Here is a 21,473-nt window from a genome sequence, read left to right as displayed (position 1 = left end):
AATACAAAAAAAATTATTATTTCTTCTTGAAAGGATACATGAAATCAGATCGTAGAGGTTGTATTGATGAAAGGAAATCCACCTCTAGATTTGTTTCTTTTTAGGATCTAGTCTTATGCCATAGGGGAACAAGAAGTGGAAATTTGTTTCTCAATATTCCACTGAAGCAAAATATTTCACAATAGGAGGATCTGTCTACAAACCAACTACATCGCATACTTGTAAGATTGGGTGTACCACAAATACATCAAACTATATTGTAGTGTGTCAATTAAGGTGTTTTATAACTTGTTTACAATCCACTATTTCATGAGTGCACAAAATACATTGAGATTCAATACCAATTCAAATGAAAACATGTTCATATACAACATATGGTTCCAGTTTTCTCCACTCAAGATCAGCGTGCAAATACCTTCACCAAGTCACTTGCATGAGAGAATCTTGAGGCATTCCAAGTCTCTCTCATATACTTCGAAGAGTCTGAATTAATTGAGGTGGATGTTAGAATATTGTGTTGACTTGTAGATATAAGTTATAAAATCATTGATGAGCCTATTTTCTTTGGAAAATAAATAAGAGTTGAAAATTAATGTGGGAATGCCAACACACCACTAACAAACTAATTGGGGTGTTATGGTCATTTTTCCAAAATTCTAAGAAAATTATGCCAAATGTAAACCACACTACATCTGGTTATTCACTAGCAAAACGAAATTTCAAAGATAAAATAGATTGTCTATTTTACTAACTATTATGAACCTCAATGAATTCAACTTCTCTAGGGCTTGCAATGTTTTTAGTATCTAATTTTTCCTTGTCAACTCTTGAGAATTTTAATTCCATATACAACTTTGATATAAGTTAATGTGAATGTGATTTTCAGTATCTTCACCAGTATTTACCTCCATGTTGTTTCTGAATTGTGAGGTGCATACATCCCTTTCAAATATATCATCTAATATTAGGACATTTAAGCTTTGATATGTGGAAAGGTTGAAGGTTTCCTTTAGAAAAAAGAATCTAGAACCTTGTGAATGAAGTGAATCACAAAAGGAAGATAATTATGTGGTTGATATGTTCCCAGATTAGGTTCAACAATACAACATGCACCTCCAGTTTTCTCCACTCAATATCAGTGTGCAGATATCTTCACGAAGTGACTTGCATGTGAAAATCTTGAGGAATTCCAAGATTCTCTATCTTGTACTTCTAAGAGTCTGAATTAATTGAGGGGGATGTTAGAATAATCACATCATAGTATATGTAAATAAACTAATGTAAATGAGGTGTTGGGAAATACCAAACATACAAGTAGAATACATTTATTCCAATCTATAAGAAGTCTTAGGACATGATTTAGATCCTAATCTATATGAACTAAGTTAACTATTTTTGTATAAAATATGGTTATTCTCCAAGTGTGCTCCAATGAATAAAATCAAGACTATTAAGTGTATATTTTTGCTACAAATATTTGTATCCTACACCAATATGGAATAGGTAGTGTTAGCCAACTACAAATCAATGTACATGTCAAAGACAAAATCAACAAGAGGAAGTTTTTTCTATGACTTTTAGGGCACAATTGATATAGTACCTATCTTTAAATCCCCCTTGTGTAAATATATTACTATCTTTAAAGCTCTAGCATATTATACCAGCAGAAGAATACTTCCCTATTTAATGCAGATCTTCTCTTCCATAGGTAGAGAGAGAAGATTCCCTTATGGATGATGTACTTTACTATTTTTCTACCTACTTTCAATCAATTCCACCCCTATTTGGAATGATTAAGCTCTACATTATGCTGACATTCAAAGATCTACGCAATTGTATAAATCATCTACTAAGACTATGAGACAATAGATCCAAACTCCTAGTAGGCACCTTTATGGAGCATGCCAAGAAGTATAATTTGACCTTTCATCACTAATTTATTAACTGTGAGAGTAGAGAGATTGATCTTGGATGATAGTAAAAACATTCCATCTACCTACGTCTTTTATGACATTTTTCTAGGCTACACTACATGAGTTAAAGCAACATATCCTTATGATATCAGAGTCAATGTTGTAAATACTGTTTTGGGGAATCTATCTCTAAGGGTCCAAAATAAACTAATCATAAATGTTGGGGAAAATATTAGAAGTTATTGAAAATTATTGGTCAACATAAACTTGGCCTGACAACCTCAAAAAATATGAGAAACAGTGGCAAACTGAAAAGCTTGGAAAAAATGGAAATTATTGAGAGAAATACAAGATATTTTGAGAGAAATCCAAGATATTTGTAACATTGCTCAGAATCAATAGATTATTATATGGAACCCTTTGAAAGGTGTCAATAAATTATATGATTGTTGGTGAGCTAAGAAAATTCACTACTGCTCCACAATTGTACACATCTTAATTTAGATTGTACAATGTTAACATATATTTTTTGCAATTCCGTCAAATCCCAAATTCTTTTTGCCAATTTTCATGCCAAAAATGCTAATTTCCCTTGTTATTTTGAGTGGTTGAACAACAAGTCAATTTGCAGTGCATTTGGACTATAGGGCTAACCAACTTGTATTTGATGAATATTTTCTAGAGGGAAAATGTTGAGAAATTATCTCTAATTCTGCAAGCATATTTTTCTCCACCATCCCTAAATCCCTTGGGTATTGTTTCCAACATTGATATTGATTTTACGACTTTCATTCTTTCCCCTATTCTATAGGTATGTTTTTATTTTTAATTTCTTAATTTACATTACTTCAAAACTGGGGTGTAGACATAAACACAAAGAATGCTACACTGACTAAGAAGGGAATTTAAGTTATTTATGTTTAGACATATATAACACCAACTCCCTCCTTATCCCTAACTTTACCACGCTAAATCTCAGGGACTCAGTAAAACTCCAAAGAGTACAATGGATGGCATAAGGGACATAAAAATTTATCACAGGAAAAATAAATATAGAGTTTAGGGTCTAGAAATTTAGATATTATCTTTAGATTGTAGCTCCTACAATGTTCTAATGTCCCCTTGTTCTAATGTTCTAATGTCTAAGATGTCCTCCACTCATGAGTTTGAATTGTTCACTAGTTTGGGAGGTCATTGCTCTTCAATACCAAAAAAGTCAGTATAAGGAAAATGGATTTATAGATATAATTTATAAAATCATTGATGAGCATATTTTCTTGATAAACTAAATAAGATTTGAAAATCAATGGGTGAATGCCAACACATGACTGACAAACTGATTCAGGTGAAATGGTCACTTTTCCAAAATTCTGAGCAAAATTATGCCAGATATAAACAACATTATTGTTTGTCTTGTAGGTTACATCTCGCTATTCACTAGCCAAAAAAAAAGGTACATTATATTGCCTCTTTTACTAACTATTGTGAACCTTAATGAACTCAACTTAGAAGGAGAACTCAAAAGGAGAGGGAGATTTGTCCATGAAGAGATTCTACAATTAAAGCACCTTGAGAACAAAGGCATACCAGGAAAATGAGCATTGACGAATTGAGGACCAAGGGCAGAGCATTGTGCTATATAACAACAACAAATTACATGTATCACATTTAGTAATTTAAACATGTTGACAACTATGTTACGAAGTTCCATGTTTTTAATTTATATTATTAAATATTAATGTATATGATATAGTATATTTTTGTGCTTATGTATTTATATGTGCTACATGTCCTCAATTAATGTCATATATGTGCTACATGTCCTTAATTAATTTCATATATGTGTGACACGTCATCAACATGCATTGAAATTCCCATGCAGGAGGGAAATTATTGTCTCGCGTGTTAAAAATAGCAACAAGAAATGATAAAAATAGAATCCAGTATATTCCAATTTTAATTTTTCCTTGAATTAAAATTGAGAATTAAAATTCGAATTTAGTCTCACTAGCTGCTTGAAAAATAATTAATTAATTCATCTTGGATTAATTAGTTGGAGAAATTCAAGCTAGAAGTCTTTGTGAAGTCATGCAACAGTTATCCCTTAAATTAAGGAGATAAGATTGAGTTGTATTTGAGTTGTAATTAGTTAGCTCAGTTAACTGAGTTAAGTCCAGTTAAATTAGTTCCAAACTATTTGAGGAACTAATTGTGAGTTCACTCAGTTAATGCATGCATGCATCCAACTAGTGTACTCCAGATATTTGAAGATTCTCTCATCAAAAACTCATGCATGTCTATTCAAAGAAATATCCAGTTGAGATTAAAGACAGGGACAATGTACTATCAGTTGCGTGAGTTTCCTATAAAGGAAACTCATCCATACAGAAGGAACAAGGTTCCTTGAGGATTGCACAGTTTTACAGGGTGTAAGATCAATGTGAGTGATCAGTGTTACAATTGGTAACAATTGGATCACCCAGGAGAAACAACGCAAGGAAATAGGAGGCTTGGAGGGTAGGGGAGAAGGTTTGTGAGAAGCCTTGTTTGCCTGTGAGCATCCATGAGGATTGTACTAAGAGCTAGTTAGCTGTGGGAGCTAAGGCTTTGTGTGATTCTAAGATATTTCCACCTTGTATGATAATACAGATAGTAGGGTTTTTAGTTGAGGCTTTCCCCAGAGTATTCTTCTATGTTTCATGTGCATTGATTCTTCTTATAGTTATATGTGTTCTGCTTGATCTTGCTCAAATCTATTAAGCTTCCGCAAGTTTGATTGTAGAAGTAGATTAAAGTATTTTGCTTTAGTTATATTGCATTATCAGGTTAATCTACAGTCAAAATTTCTACATGGTATCAGAGCCAAGTTTATCAGAGCTGGATGTGTAGAAATTTCAACATGCTTCCGAAGCCAAGTTTATCGGAGTGGTGAACAGTAAACTGAGAAGAGAATTTGAAATTTGAAGTTCAAGGTTGCAGGTTCAAATTGAATTCATCTCATACTTCAAGGTTGGTCAATGGCATTCTATGGCTTGAGACTCGAGTATGCCTTGGATGGCAGCTCAAATTACGTAGCATGGAAAGATCGCATGGAGGCTGTATTAGAAGACAATAGCTTGAAGGATTTCATTGATCAAGAAATCCCAAAGCCAGGTTCAACTAATGCACAAGGGTTGGTTGAATGGAAGAAGTGTGTGGCAAGGGTGAGATGGATCATCCCTGAGGAGTTCGAGACCATATTGTCTCAAGTCTCCATGGGAAGGATACTCCATATTCAATGTGGAAGACATTGAAGGACCTCTACCAGAACATTAGCGACCAGAGGAAATTGGCACTCAAGGATAAGCTTCAAAGAATCAAGATGGAGAACTGTGATGATATTTCCACATATCTGAACAAGCTCACCACTTGGAGAGATGAGATTAGCAGTGTGGGAATAGCTATTGTTGATGACGATATGGCGAGCCTCACTCTCCTTGGCCTTCCAAAGAGCTGGAATAGCTACTAGGACTCTGTGAATGGAAGGGAGAAACTGTCGGATTGGGAACGACTGTGGTCAGATCTCATGCCGGAGGAGATCAGGAGGAGCACTCAAGATAGTTCTTCATCCAAGGATGATGAAGAAAATCTGGCCTTAGCAAGTAAGGCAAGGAAAGGGAAGGAGAAGGATTCTCATTCCAAATCGAATTCTTCTCATGGAGGGAAGCAGGTTGACAAGTCTAAAGTGAGATGCTTTAATTGTCATGATATGGGTCATTATGCGACTAATTGCCCATCGAAGAAGTCTAAGAAGGGATCCTCGAAAGGATCTAAAGGTGAGGCATTAACCTCTCAGTTCGAGATGGACTTCACCCTCATCGCATGCGTGGTGTCATCGATGATGGATTGTGGTTGGTTTCTTGACAGTGGAGCCTCATTCCACATGACCGGTGATAAAATTTTATTCAGTACCTTGGAGGAGAAATACCTCAAGATGCGCATAAAGATGGGTGACGATGAAAGGTATAGTGTTTCAGGAGTGGGCATGGTTTCTTTTCAGAGGGAGAATTGAGCTCTTATCACCTTGTCAAATGTGAAGTGTGTACCTGGACTGAAGAATAATTTGGTATCGATTGCAATGTTGGAGGCTACGATTTGTCTTCAGTAAGGGAAAGGTTTTCCTTAGACACATCAGCATGGGATAGGTGGAACAGATTGGTTCACGAGTTAAGAACTTGTATGCTCTTGAGGTTCAATATGCATGCAGAGCCTTGAGGAGCAAGGCAAATGTTAGAGACTTGGTGGTTGAGAGGGAGAGTAAATTACCTCTCAACCTGCAGCCCCAGAAGAAGTCTCAGACAATTGTGGAGGAGTTGTTGGCATTATGACTCAGGTTTGGCGCTATGGCACAGGTGTTGTCCTTGATGGCAACTCTCTCAAGTGGCAAATCACTGTTCAGGCTCTCAAAATAATAATAATAAAAAATGAGATACCCGTAGGTGCGCCTAACAAAAGTTGCGGACCCGCAGGTGCCCCAAACAAGAAGTGCGGACATACCCGCAGGTTCTTCGAACAAAAGGTGCGGACGTCAAATTCACTCACTTCAATGCAGAAAAGCGTGCGCACGTGGGAATTTTTATGATTGATCCATGGTATTAGTCCGAAGTTTTTGATCCTATGGTTTTGGTCCGTGGTATTGCATTCAAAAGAGTTGAACCCAAGTATTGAGTCTGTGGTATTGTTTCTCAATGGTTTTGGTCCATGGTTTGAGAAAGGCCTAGACTATAAAAAGGGAAGGAGATCATTTGGCCCACACACTTGTGAACATTGAATATCTTAAGATCTGAAATTTTGGTGATCGGTTTGTGAAGCTAGATCTAAATCAAGGAGAAAACCATGAATTGTAAGGCGGATCTACTGATAGGTCGAGGTCTCTTTGGCGCATGATCAGATCTGTGAATTCGACAGACTGGGGTACAATTGAGGACTGATAAAGTGTTTATATCTGGAGGTCCGCAGGTGAGATACGGGTCAAGTGCGGAGGTCCGCAGTGCAGTAGAAGGCGCAGGTGCGGAGGTACGCAGTCCAGTAGACGGCGCAGGTGTGGAGGTACGCAGTCCAGTAGACGGCGCAAGTGCGGAGGTGCGCAGTACAGTAGAAGGCACAGGTGCGGAGGTGCACAGTCCAGTAGACGGATCAGGTGCGGAGGTGCGCTGTCGAGTAGACAGAGCAGGTGCGGAGCTGCGCAGGCTAGACACAGAAGAAGTGCGGATATTCACAGGTTTCTATTGGTGAAGTTGCGGACTTTTCTTGAAATATTTGTTGGCTACCTTTTGTCTATTGCTGCAGAGTTCTGGGTTTAGATTACTGGTATTCCTTGTCTGGTTACTGCATTCTGAGAAGCTATTGGTTGATTCATTAGTTGATTGTAAAAGGAGATTGGTTGATTCACATGTACTTGATGATTATTTGATGTTTATGGATCCAGTCTAAAAATTGATGAAACGTGATCCCTGGAAGAAAAGAAGTAGGTTAGCACCTACGTACTAGTAGCTTAGCTAGTACAAGAGCTAAGGGGTTTGTAGCTCCCTTCCAAGAGAGTCTGGAAAATGAGAGAGGGTTGTAGCTCTCTACAAGTTGCAGCCTGCGTACTGGTAAAGGACTGCGGCAGTACAAAATCATTGTAAAATAAGTTTCTATTTGAAAGAAGATAGAGACACATTGCAGCAGGTGGTTTTCACCCACATTGGGTTTCCACCTTATATCTGGTGTTCTTTGGTGTGACTATCTGTTTTTCTTGTTCCTGTTCATTATTATATGGTACTGACATTCAAATTAATGGTCAACATCTAAAGAATAAATTAAATTACAAATCTAGAGGGAATATTGAAAAGAATTTGATAATACTGATTCACCCCCCCTCTCAGTATTATTTCCAACAGGAGCCACAATTGGAGATGCTGAGAGGAGACTGAGTGGAGGCATACACTCATACAGAGACCTCTAGTAGGGGGAAATTTTGATCCAAGTGGACAGAGGAATCACATGCAACCATACCTCCAGGTGTGAGGTGGAGCGATGTGAAGTGATAGTCCCAATAAGGCTGAAATTGGGTAGGGTTCATTGAGAGGTTTTATCTCATGGATCGTACCTTCCTATGGGAGCCCAAAGTACGTAGTAGCGAGAGGAATTAGTGGGATTGATGCAGTCAGAGATCAAAGTGACAGAGGTTAGAGCAGTCAGATACTGAAGAGTGCAGAGAAGGATTGACAACAGTGCAGAAAGGCAGAGTTAGACGAAGCACACAGTTTTCAGTTGACAGAGGCAATAATAGTAAGAGACTTTGATGACAGATGCATCATATTGATTCAAGTTGGATGTTTTTTTTTTGTTTCTGGAGTTGTTGGAGCAACAACACTAGAGAGAAGTGTTGCATGCAGAACCTTCCAAAGGTTAAGGATCGGATCAAGTTGAATTCCTTTCTTGTTGAGAGGGAGTGTTAAAAATAGCAACCAGAAATGATAAAAGAATCCAGTATATTCCAATTTTATTTTGTCCTTGAATTAAAATTCGAATTTAGTCTCACCAGCTACTTGAAAAATAATTAATTAATTCATCTTGGATTAATTAGTTGGAAAAATTCAAGCTAGAAGTATTTGTGAATTCATGCAACAGTTATCCCTTAAATTAAGGAGATTATCCCTTAATTAAGGAGATAAGATTGAGTTGTATTTGAGTTGTAATTAGTTAGCTCAGTTAACTGAGTTAAATCTGGTTAAATTAGTTCCAAACAGTTTGAGGAACTAATTGTGAGTTCAGTCAGTTAATGCATGCATGCATCCAACTAGTGTACTCCAGATAACTGAAGATTCTTTCATCAGAAACTCATGCATGTCTTTTCAGAGAAAGACCCAGTTGAGATTAAATATAGGGACAATGTACTATCAATTGCATGGGTTTTCCTATAAAGGAAACTCATCCATGCAGAAGGAACAAAGTTCCTTGAGGATTGCGCAGTTTTACAGGGTGTTAGATCAGTGTGAGTGATCAACGTTACAATTGGTAACAGCTGGATCACCCAGGAGAAACATTGCAAGGAAATAGGAGGCTTGGAGGGTAGAGGAGAAGGTTTGTGAGAAGCCTTGTTTGCCTATGGGCATCCAGGAGGATTGTGCTAAGAGCTGGTTAGCTGTGGGAGCTAAGGATTTGTGTAATTCTGAGATATTTCCACCTTGTATGATAATACAGATAGTAGGGTTTTTAGCGGAGGCTTTCCCCAGAGTATTCTTCTGTGTTTCATGTGCATTGATTCTTCTTTTGGTTATATGTGTTCTGATTGATCTTGCTCAAATATATTAAGCTTCTGCAAGTTTGATTGTAGAAGTAGATTAACGTATTTTGCTTTAGTTATATTGCATTATCAGGTTAATATACAGTTAGAATTTCTACATCGCACTTGCAATTACATTTGATCTGATGCATTCTTTTCCATTAGTTGGACAATCACCCAACACCCAGGCGAGAGCCTAGTTGAATTGGCATGCCTTTTTATACTCTCAAAATGGCTACCTTCTAGTCCACGCTTGGATTTGGAACTATTCACCCTGAATCTTTATATGCATTTTCATCTACATCCGCCTTCGGGGATCTCACTACTTCTTTCCCTAGGAATTGGAGATATTACGTGGTGTTTCTAACTTTGTTATCTCCTTTTCTTATTGTGCCTCTCCCATTGCTCCAAGTGCTGATACATCTAGCAAAGAAAGTGCCATATCCACCTACATACATACCAACTTTAGCTTAACCAATACTTGTTGATTTAGAAAGAAGATGCTATTTTGGTCCTAATCTAACAAGAGAAGGAAGAGCTCTTTTCTGAGAAATTAGGGCTTAGGCTAGGGATAATAACTAGAGCTTATCCAAGGGTCTTAAGGCCAAGGTGAATTTCTGGTCTTATTATCAAACAACTTAGGGTATGATTATTTATTTTTGCATACTCACTCGAGTAAGGATGGCCTTGGTGTTACTGCTATGGTGCGGAGATTGATTATTGAATCCCGACTGTTCATAAAGAATACATGCCCATGCCTTTTAGCCCATATGTTTACTAGGAATAGGGATAAAATGGCATTCATTCTCTGCTTCCCACCCCCATTCCATATAACAACGTAAACTTTGAAACGAGAACTCATACTATTACCTGTTTCATAGAGATAGCAAAAACTTGACCCGATTTTGAAAAGGGGCGATGCAGAACACACATATTTTTTTTAGAGCACAGTTTTTGGCATTTAAAATAACCAATGTGATTACCCGTTTTGTAGGGGTACTAAAAACGTGACCCGATTTTCAAAAGTGGTTATGCAGAATAAACTTCTTTTTGTTGGGAGCATATTTTTGACATTTTAAATTTTCTTATGTATCAAATATATATATATATATATATATATATATATATATATATATATATATATATATATATATATATATATATATATATATATATATATATATATATATATATATATATATATATATGATTTTCATGTTGATTTTGAAACGTGTAGATGCAACGTTTTGATGCATACCTTTTTTTAGAGGACTTATTTTTCACACTTTAAAATTTATTATGTCTAATTTTTTTTTTAAATTATGATTAATTTTCAAGTTGTTTTATTTTTCTTTTTTTTTTGTTTTAAATGTTGATTACTTAAAAAAAAACAAATATAAAAATATATATTAAAAAAGACAAAAAAAAATGTTAAAAAAAAAATTAACAATAAAAGAATTTGGAAAAAAAAACCGAAATTATATATATATATATATATATGTAAAAAAAAAATTTAAAAACAAACTAGATTTAAAAAAAAAAAAAAAAGAAGAAGAAGAAAAAAAAAAAAAAATTTAACAAAAAAAAAAAATTAAAAACTAGTAAAATTAATATTAAAAACATTTAAAATAAACTCAAATTATATATATGGAAATTTTAAAAATATATGTCTTTTCAAATTTAAAAAAAAAACAAAAAAGCAAACAAACATTTTAAACTTATAAAAAAATATGTGTTTTCGATTTTTAAAAAATAAAATAAAATTAAAATTAAAAATTAATTAAACTTTCATTGTTTATTTAAAAACAAACAAATAAAAAATTTAAAATATATATATATATATATATATATATATATATATATATATATATATATATATATTTTAAACAAAATTTTGATTTTTTATTTAAAAAAAAAATTATTAAAAAAAATAATTTTTTTTAAACAATTTTGTTTTTATTTAAAAAAATATATTAAAAAAATTAATATTTTTTTTAAACATCTTTAATTTTTTATTAGAGAAAAAAAAAAACAAAATCATATTAAAAAAAAAGACAACCAAACAAACAAACAAATGGGTTTTTTTAAAAAAAAATTAAAAATAAATGCCTGCCGCCCCCGTGGTGTCGCAGCTGCGTGCAGGCCCTGGCTGTGGGGAGATTCTCATAATCGCTCCACAGCTCACCCGTCCCCTGATGGTGGCGCAGCCATGGGCGGAGGGTCTGTTTGCAGCCAAGGCCCTCTGCCCATGGCCGCGTCACCATTGGGCAGCGGGCTAGATGTGGGGTGATTTTGAGCCAACACGGGGGCAGCGGGCATTTTTTTTTTTAAACCATTGTTTTTTTTTTAATATGAATTTTTTTTAAATAAAAAAATTAAATATGTTTAAAAAAAAATAAATTTAATAATTCTTTTTAAATAAAAACAAAATTGTTTAAGAAAAATTATATTTTTTTAATATATATAGATATATATAAATATATATATAACTATATATATATATATATATATAAAATAAACAAAATTTTGTTTAAAAAAACAAATTTAAATGTTAACTTTTTTTTATTTGTTTGTTTTTAAATAAACAATGAAAGTGTAATTAAAAAAAAAAAAAAAAAGTTCGAAAACACATATTTTTTTATAAGTTTAAAATGTTTTTTAATTTTAATTTGAAAAGACATATATTTTTAAAATTTTCGTTTTTTTTGTGTTTTTTTTTTAATGTTTTTAATAGTAATTTTACTAGTTTAAAAAAAAAAATTGGTTAATTTTCTATTTTTTTAAATCTAGTTTGTTTTTTATTTTTATTTTTTTTTCCTAGTTTTTGTTAGTGGTTTTTTAAATTTTTCTATTTTTACTTACTTATATATATATATATATATATATATATATATATATATATATTCCAAATTCTTTTATGATTTATGAGATAATTTTTTTAACATTTTTTATTTTTTTTGTTTGTCAATTTTTTTATATATATATTTATATTTGTTTTTTTTAAGTAATCAACATTTTAATCTTAATTTCTGTAGTTTTTAATTTTTGTTTTCTTAGTTTTCCATTTTTTTTTAAATCTAGTTTGTTTTTAATTTTCATTTCTTTGGCTTTTGTTAATGTTTTTTTATTTTTTCTATTTTTACCTACCTAATTTTATAGTTTTTTTTAATGTTTTTTTTTTTTCTTTTCCCAATTTTTTTTATGGTTTATATATATATATATATATATATATATATATATATATCTATTTTTTCCATTTTTTTTTAAATATATTTCTTTTACTATTTATTTGTTTATAATTTATAATTTTTTTTTTTTTAGTTTTTTAATTCTTATCTTTTATTTTATTTTTTACATTTTTATGATTGATTTTTTTTTAGTATATATTTTAATTTATGTTTTGTTACTTTTATCTTTGTTTTGTGTTTTTTCATTGTTTTAATTTTTAATTTTTTTTTATGTTTTCATTATTTTTTTGAAATTTTAATGTTTTTCGGGGTCATGATAAAATATTTTATGCCATTATTTCGAAATGTTGAAATTTTACCCTTGAAAAAAAATTTGTTATCCCAGCGTCAACACTTTTCATTTTGAGGGTTTTTTTGCACAAAATTTACCATTGAAAAAAAAATGTTATTTGAACATCAACACTTCGTTTTGAGGGTGTTTTTTGGACAATTTTGCACAAAAAAGTGTTTTCACCGCCATTTTTAAAACATGTTGAAAATTTATCCTAGAAAAAAAAGGTGTTATTTCAGCATTAACATTTTTCGTTTTTTGCACTGTTTTTGATGATTTTACGAGGTTTTTTGGCCATAGTTCCCGTTTTGAGTTTATAGTTCCCATTTCAAAGTTTACTTTGTTATATATATGGGGCATACACGAAGTAAATATACCTATAGTTCAAGGTCTCTAAAGAATGGGCCGATGGATTCTTCATTCTTATTAACCAACACCATGTTGTTAGGTATTTCTTGACCCTTAAACAAATTAATGGTAATATTAAATTCATAAAGTGAAAGTAGCTTTCTCTTTAAGATCAAGAGAATGTTAATTTGACTTAAATTTTTAGCAATGCCATTAACTGTTTCAGGATATTCGAGAGTGGTTCCAATCTCTTCATACTTTATATGGAGAAAGTAGAATTTCATCTCATTCAAAATTCAATAGAATTAACAATTTTAGGGATTTCAGAATTGGTAATACTTGATTGTCAACATTTCTAGTTTTCATTACAACATATAAAATACTTGGAGTCACAACAAGGTCCTATGCATTACATTCTCTTTTCTGTGTTTGCTCAAATTTTACATCATCCTAATGAAAGAGTAGTTTCCTTTACCATTGGTATTTCCCAAATCGAGAAGGACATCCTACCTGTGTAACTCCTTAGTATTAGATGTCAAATGTTCTCTGCCTCAAGATGCTCTTGGCATTCTAGTTCCATAAAGGGGCATAAAGTTTTCAACTTTGCTATTGTTTCTTTAGTTCTCTCATTTTCGATGGTGCAATGTACCATTATTTTCTACAAATACATCATGTGCTAGTGTATAAAATTAGATATACCTTGCACTGTCAATTATATCCTTAAGAAATCGGTGGCTATAAATCTAGTGTGTAGAGACTATTTATGGAATATTAGTGTTGTGGATGGTTTTGATCGCATTTTGAAAAGGCTTTCCCAACATGAAAGATATTACTATGGACGTTGCTTCAGAAGTAATGCTTGAAGGAAAGCCATTAAACCATTGACAAAAATTATGGGTTCAAGATTTGAGAAAGAACAAAATAGTGCAATTAATTCACTTATCAAGTCATCACTAGAAATTATTCAAAGGAAAATACCATTCCAGAGGTTGAAAGTCATCTTATAGAACATATGTTTTTAAAATGTCTCAGTTTGGATTGGAACTGTAAGGGTCTTGGGAGCAACAACTATTATTTCAATTATATAAATTTCAGTCAATTGTCTCTCTGTACTTATAAACACAGGACTACAGTCAATGCATCCCAAACAAACGGGTATTTGAGTTAGAATGAAGTGATAAAGGAACAACACAACCCAATAAAAAAATTTCTTTTATATATTATATGGAATATCATACATCCATAAGGAGATCAACATAATTATTTCATTCAACTTAAATTTTTTGAATGAAGTAATGCAGAGGCTATTTAAATCAATGTGAAGCTATATTTCCAACTAGAAGATTGTAGCATCACCATTTCTACATTTTGAACACTTTCTCGACTTCTTTATATTTCAGGCTATAGTATAAGCCCATGAAAATGCCAGATTTAATGAAACAGGATGAAAAATGCTCTCTTTGTGGTGTTATATTGCATTAAGCTACAAAAAACTAGGATTTTTTTGTGAAGATGGGGGAAGTTCAACAATGCAAGTTCATCCATTAATCATCTAGCATGATAACTATGACAACATCTACCAACAATAGGTTCCTAGACTATGTAAATGTCATGATTGTTTTTCACCATCTTTCATATTGACCTACCTTGAAATAAAATGATGCATATATCTATATAATTTTCATTTTCGGTGGATCAAGATATCAAGGGATTAGGAAGAAAATTCAAAACAATGCAACATTGATTGTGGTATAAAGACTTTAAAGTAATATCAAGCAACTTACAACCACAGTTTTGACAAAATTCTATATTTCTACAATTTGGATATTCATAATTATTTAGGAAACAAATAATAAATGTGGAATGGGTGATGATTCCCTCCCAAATGGGGATGAATTCACCCCTTAATAAACACATTATACAAAGAGGCCTATTATGGGACACACTTCAGGAGTGATAGCTACCATCCATGCCTACTGGTCATGTTAGATTCTTTCCCAAATACATTACTTGCAAATGGACAGTCTTCTCACAACCTTTTTATTGGTGCAAGGAAAAAGAAGAAAATTATGTTATTAGTTTCTTGATTCAAGAGATGACTACAAAAAGGGAGGGCCTGGCATGATTCATACACATTAGATAATACAAAACTTGGCACATGGTTGGTTAGAGTTTGTAATGAATCTGGAAATTGGGAAAGACCAATTAGAGATAGAATTTCATAAGTGATAATAGAAGGGAATTAATACACAATCCATATTATGTTATCAAAAAGATCTCATTCTCCAGGGGAAAATATACTAAAGGCTTGCTTTCAATGGTCCAATTTGAAAAAAATCTCAGAACGATACCAGAAAAATGTCCAAGTGGAAAAATCTGTCAAGGATGTTCATTCTTAAATTCGAATTTTTTGTGGTACCCACAATGTAATGCATAATGAAAAGTGTTTTGGTAGTATTAATAAGCCTACGTTGTCTATTCTAGCAACAAAACACATCCAAAAGATACATTAGCTTTAGTCTTACCAAAATAGAATCAGGAAAACAACTTTCTCATCAAATATCAAATTAAAATAGGATGGAACAAGCTACGCATCAACAAAGCATCAAGGAACCCTTTATCTGCATGACATCATCAATTGTGTAAGAAATTGTAACATAGAAGGTATCCTTACATGGAAAGAGGTATCTTAGATATTGAAATAGATTTGGTGGATTTTACAAGGGGTTTCATGATTGGTAATGATGGCATTTGAAGCTCTGCAATTAGGAAAGGTTTTTGGAAAAGAATGGGGATAAGCATTTGAGCTCTACCTCCAAATTTTAAAAGAAGCAAAAGCTATGGGGATGGAAACCATTGGGGTAGCTAAAAAATTATGATGTTCTATAGGTGTTGAGAGCATAAATAGTGGTGATAGAAGATGCTACAAAATTATAACTGAGTTAGTAGCAAAGTCCTAGACCACAAGAAAAAACTAAACAAGGTCAAATGGAGAAAGAGGAAATTTGATTGAATTGGATCTTCACCAAAATCTCTTTGTAAATTTTGTAACAAGCATTTAATTGTTTTTATTTTGGAAAAGTTGAGGAAATGTCCATAATTCACTTGGAAGTTGAAACAAACCATTGTAATGGTTGGCCTTCAAAGGTAGTCCATTAAAAATGAAGGCTCTAGAGAAGAAGGGCATTCAATAGAGAGAAGAGATGACAAGGAAATGGAGAATAGCAGAGATGAGAGCTCAAAGAAGTAATCTGCTTGATGATTAGATGAGAGGAGGACATATTCTGTCCTATGATGAGTGAAGATTGTTGTTGAGCCATAACCATCTGCAAATTTCCTGTCAGTGAGTAATAATACACTAAATATGTGTATAGCTCACCCTTTTGTAATTAATTTCCTGCTTAATAAAATCTTCAATCAACCCAGTTTTCTTCCCAGTTGGGTTTCCAAGAAAATCTCTCCATATCTGTGTGTTTTAATGTTATGTACTCTATGTGAGATTATTGTTGTCATTTATGGTGTATTGTTAGTGCCATTTGCACACATGGTTATGATAAAGAGTTTCATCCTATAATCCCCACTAGTATTTAATGAATTTCAACAGCTCACTATTTTCCTCCATCCATTATACTCAGAGATTGAAGATCAATGGAAATCATCTCAGAGTCATTGCACTTACATAGGAGGTTTCCAAATTGGTTTACTTGAGTCTAGTGGACTGTTGGGCATATTTAGCATTGCTGGGTGTTTTTCATTTTTCCTAGGTTGGTCCCCTCTCCTCTTAGAAATGTTTTTTCTGCTGGGAAAATTCAAGGTTAGAGTTGGACGTCCATGAGCCTATAGACATCCCCCAAACCAAATGTAATTTCTGAAGCTGCACCAGAATTGTACGCAGTCATATGCAAGCCACACAGACTGTACACACCTCCAGCAGTATGTCGTAAGCATCCCCTACAACAGCCTAATCATCCCTTTGTTGTTTGTTGGTCCATTTCCTGTATAATCAATGAACCAATTCCTTAAACCTCTTTGTGTTTCACTGCAAAATAAATTATAAATGGATTTTGGACAATGATGAAGAATTTTTTTTATTTGTCTCAAGTACCATTATGAAATTTCAAATAGACTGATGAGGTAGACCGAATCAGGAGAGCCATGGGAAACCAACTGATTGTAAACAAGTTTTCAATTAGAGTAAGCTACTTCATGCAAACACTAGGCCATGCATATGAATGGGATTTGAATTTGACAAAGAATGCACCATTAGTGATAGTCTTATTTTCGAAAAAAAGAAGACCCAGGGAAAAACCTTATGAAACTATGGTTGTGGCTGTTTTGTTTTGTAGTGATGAAAATCGTGGAATGGAGTTACTATATATTAATGAGGCTATCATCCACAAATGCAACTATCTTTATGCATTGTTATGATATGATTGATTATAAACTCATAATATTTTTGCAAATTTTTATTAGTGCAAGGGTCAAGATTATCATGGAATTTGATAATGTGTCCCTTAACCTTGAGAATGCTAAGAATTAGAAAGAGGGAATTGACCAAAAGAATGGGTAGGATGGCCACATGGCAGCTGAAAATGGAGATGGGTTATTAGAGAAGAAAAACGAGAAGGGTGGTTTGTGCTATGGGACTTGATTACAAGATCAAGAAATGTTCCAAAGCATATTGAGGGTGAACAAGTTGTGGCCGGGTGGCCTACATGGTTTTCTACCATTTCTAGAGAAGTAATTAAAGGCTGGATTCCATGTAGAGCTAACACCTTTGGGAAACTCAATAAGATTGGTTAAGGGACATATAACAACATTTACAAGGATTGAGATATAGATACTAGGAAAACTTGGGACATACAACAACATTTACAAGGCTCAAGATATAGATACTGGGAAAATTGTTGCCCTAAAGAAGGTTCGTTTTGACAATTTGGAATTTGGAAGTGTAAAGTTTATGGCAAGGGATATTTTGGTCTTGAAATGGCTTGATCATCCTAATTTGGTCAAACTGGAGGGACTGGTAAGCTCGAGAATGTCTTGTAGTGTACCTTGTATTTGAATACATGGAGCATGACCTTGTAGGTCTTACAACTTCTCCAATAAGTACTTTTACTAAACCTCAGGTAAAATGCTATTTGCAATAGTTTCTTTCATGGCTTGAACAATATTGTAATAGAGGTGTCTTGCATCATAATATTAAGGGTTCCAATCTGCTTCTTTACAATGGAGGCGCCTTGAAAATTGTTGATTTTGGATTGGCTACATTTTACTATCCCAATCAGAAGCAACCTATGACTAGTAGTATAGTTACCCTTTGGTATCGACCCCCAGAACTATTGTTGGGGCTACAGAGTATGATGCAACTATTTATCTTTGGAGTGTTGTTTCCTCCTAGTATAATTATTGGCAGGGAAACCAATAATTCATGGATGCACAGAGGTAGAATAGTTGAACAAAATATTTAAGATATGTGGTTCACCATCAGAGGAGTATTGGAAAAAGTTGAAATTGCTACATGCAACTATTTTCAAGCCACAACAACCATATACATGGTGTATATGAGAGAGTTTTAAAGATTCACATCATCATCCTTATCACTTATTGAAACTATTCTGTCAATTGATCCAACAGATTATTGTATTGCTTCTGCTACACTGAAGAATGAAGGTTAGGTCAGTCTCTCTGCGTGCAAAATATATACTGCTACAATTCTAGTAAATTTCCAGGTTGGGTCTTTCTTGAGAATTTCCCAATGCAACTACTAGCTTTTTTGAAAAAATAAATTAGATGTGCAAGATGTAAGATAATGTTTATATTCCCTTGGGTGCGACATAATTTTCTAGATGGTTCCTGGGTCAATTTCTAATGGTTCTAAAAGTCATTCCTTGGCACCCCTCTCAGCAATTGTAATTTGTGTGATGCTTATTCCATTGAGATGAAGTCCTCAATGTATAATTGTTTGAATATTTCTCTATGAAAATTGAAAACTACCATAAAGTGGTTGAAATGAATAATAGTTTATACTCTAGATGGATGGCCCAATGTTTAAAACCTAAAGGTTATCATGGATACTGAATATGGAAAAGTAGTAATGTCCAGTGAACTGGATACTTGCATTGAAAGATGAACAAGAGTTAAAAGCATAACAATGTCAATGTAGTAATATTTCTTGCAGAGGGATGTTGAGTACTATAGAGATCATCACAGCTCTCTTTATTTAAACATATTCTCAATATCAAGGTAGTTATAGTTCCATTCCTTCTGTAGAATCCCAAGATCTTTTGAGTTCCTATACATGTCAACTAAAAACTAGTAAAGGGAAGAAACAATGTGCCAATTGAGAATCCAAGAAAGTTGAAAAAAAGCCCTTGAGCCATTCCTTCCAGGCAAGGTAAAATGTTAGACTTTTTAGCACTAAATGTTACAACCGGGGATCTATTGTAGTTTATTGGAAACAATGATTAAATTATGAAGAGTGTAGAAGATGTTAGAAAACTTAGTTGCATGATTGAAGACATATAACGAACAAACAGAATATGAGTAAGGTTATTAAAGAATGGAGTGTGCATCTTAAATCTATAACATAACATTTTAGGAAGTGAGCTAAGACCAACATGTTTAAAATTATGACATTCCTATAAGCCCAATTCGACCTCTGATTCAATAATGCACACCAAGTCTCTTCTTTGACATGTGAATTACATTAGTTGTAGTGGAGATATAACCTTGGGTTGTTGGCCCCTCTTGCTAATATATTGGTTCAATGACAATCCATTTGCTATATTTGGTGACAAGTTTAAATCATATTGAATTGTAATATGATTTATCTTCTCCCTTGATTGATAGGACAAGAAAGGATCCAATCTAGGACTACTAGCGAGAAAATCAATGGAAGAAGATTGAAAGTCAATATTTTTCCACAATGCTTAGTGCTCATACATGTAGGTTGTTTAGGGAAGATGATGTCATACTAGAGGGATGCCTTAATTTACAAGAAAGTTCAATGGATTTTTTGGCTTGGATCAAATCAGGGGAAATGTGGTTCTATATTGCAAGGATAGACTTTAGATGAGCATGGTAAATAAACCTCTTGTAAATGAGACTATCCAGTGAGAGAATGTAATGTCCATTGGCACTCTACCAAAACCAATCTCAAATTATCAAATGTGTTCAAAGGTAAGGACAAGAGAAATATTTATTTTTTCAGCTTTAGAGAGTAATCTAATGTTATCAATATTTGGATAGGCTCCAAACACTGGGTGTGTAATTTCACCTAAAACCAACCAATCCTAGTAACTTGAGTTTGATATTACTACTAGGGTTTGTATTCTACTCTCCAAACCTTGATAATCCTCCTAGGGGTTGTCATCTACTCTATGATAAGAAATTAATATAACAAGCTCTACGATATAATGTGGTAAGCATATATGGAATTCACAAGATATATAAGTAGAGTTTGAGGATTTCAAAGCTTGTATTATAAGATAAGTGTAATATGCCATAGAGAAAAAAAAGATAAAGGAAAATAACATCCAAATATTTAGTATAAAGAAATAAAAATAATCAATGCAATTGTAATGGTAACCAAAATAAGGTACCTTGATTTTTAGGAGCATAATGTTCACTTGCCTCTTTGTTAGGGTCCCACCCTAACCCCCTTATTTATGTCATGGGATCACGTCATAGTCAAGAGTCAATAAAGCCCATATTAATATTTGTAAGTGGTTAACCCGCAATTAATGACGGGACCACAGCTAGTTGCAAATGGGACGTAGTATTAGATAGATGGTATTAATAAAACCCACGGTATTGGCCCGTGGTATTGCATGTATGAGTCATATATAAAGGATAGAGACTCCCTGCGAGGAGCATTGTGTCTTATTTTTGTAATCGAGCTCTGCTCTATTGGAGGTTGCCCCCTCGAAGAGGCATATGAACATTGCTCTCTGAATAATAAAATCATTGCTATTCTGTGTTCTGGGTATCTTTTTCTTCGCATATTCTGTATTTGGGTATTATTTTGTAGGTAAAGAGCATAACAAGTGGTATCAGAGCACTTTCCAGGGCTCGGTGGGATCTCCAATTTTTAGCAAAAAAATTTTTGGTTAGAGACGTGTTCCGACGTCTTTAAACCATGGGATCTGTCGTTAAGCGCATAAACATGCGGATTTGGGGAGGCATGCACGCAGGAAATACAAGAGGTGGTCACGTCTGTTGGACTCCCTTGTAACCCCTATGGGTACCCCTTCGAGTAGTAGCGCATTAGACAGAACCGTGCACGGACTGTCTTCCACGTACCCTCTGGGTATATAGGAAGCCCCCTAGGCTCCCTTGAAACCTCGCCATAGATAAACCTTCGGCCATCTTGTGGCTACAGT

At 33.7% G+C, this 21,473-nt stretch overlaps 1 pseudogene; it reads left to right on the top strand.

Annotated features, from left to right (window-relative positions):
- The window catches only part of LOC149224471 (putative serine/threonine-protein kinase At1g54610 pseudogene), a 75,804-nt pseudogene extending 57,037 nt beyond the window's left edge, over nucleotides 1-18,767 (top strand).
- Nucleotides 18,768-21,473: the final 2,706 nt, after the last annotated feature.

The sequence above is a fragment of the Pinus tabuliformis genome, chromosome Q, assembly GCF_031772625.1.
Source record: "Pinus tabuliformis cultivar Carrire ecotype Pingquan chromosome Q, CPIR1, whole genome shotgun sequence".
Lineage (NCBI taxonomy): Eukaryota > Viridiplantae > Streptophyta > Pinopsida > Pinales > Pinaceae > Pinus > Pinus tabuliformis.
This window is presented reverse-complemented; position numbering and strand designations above follow the sequence as displayed.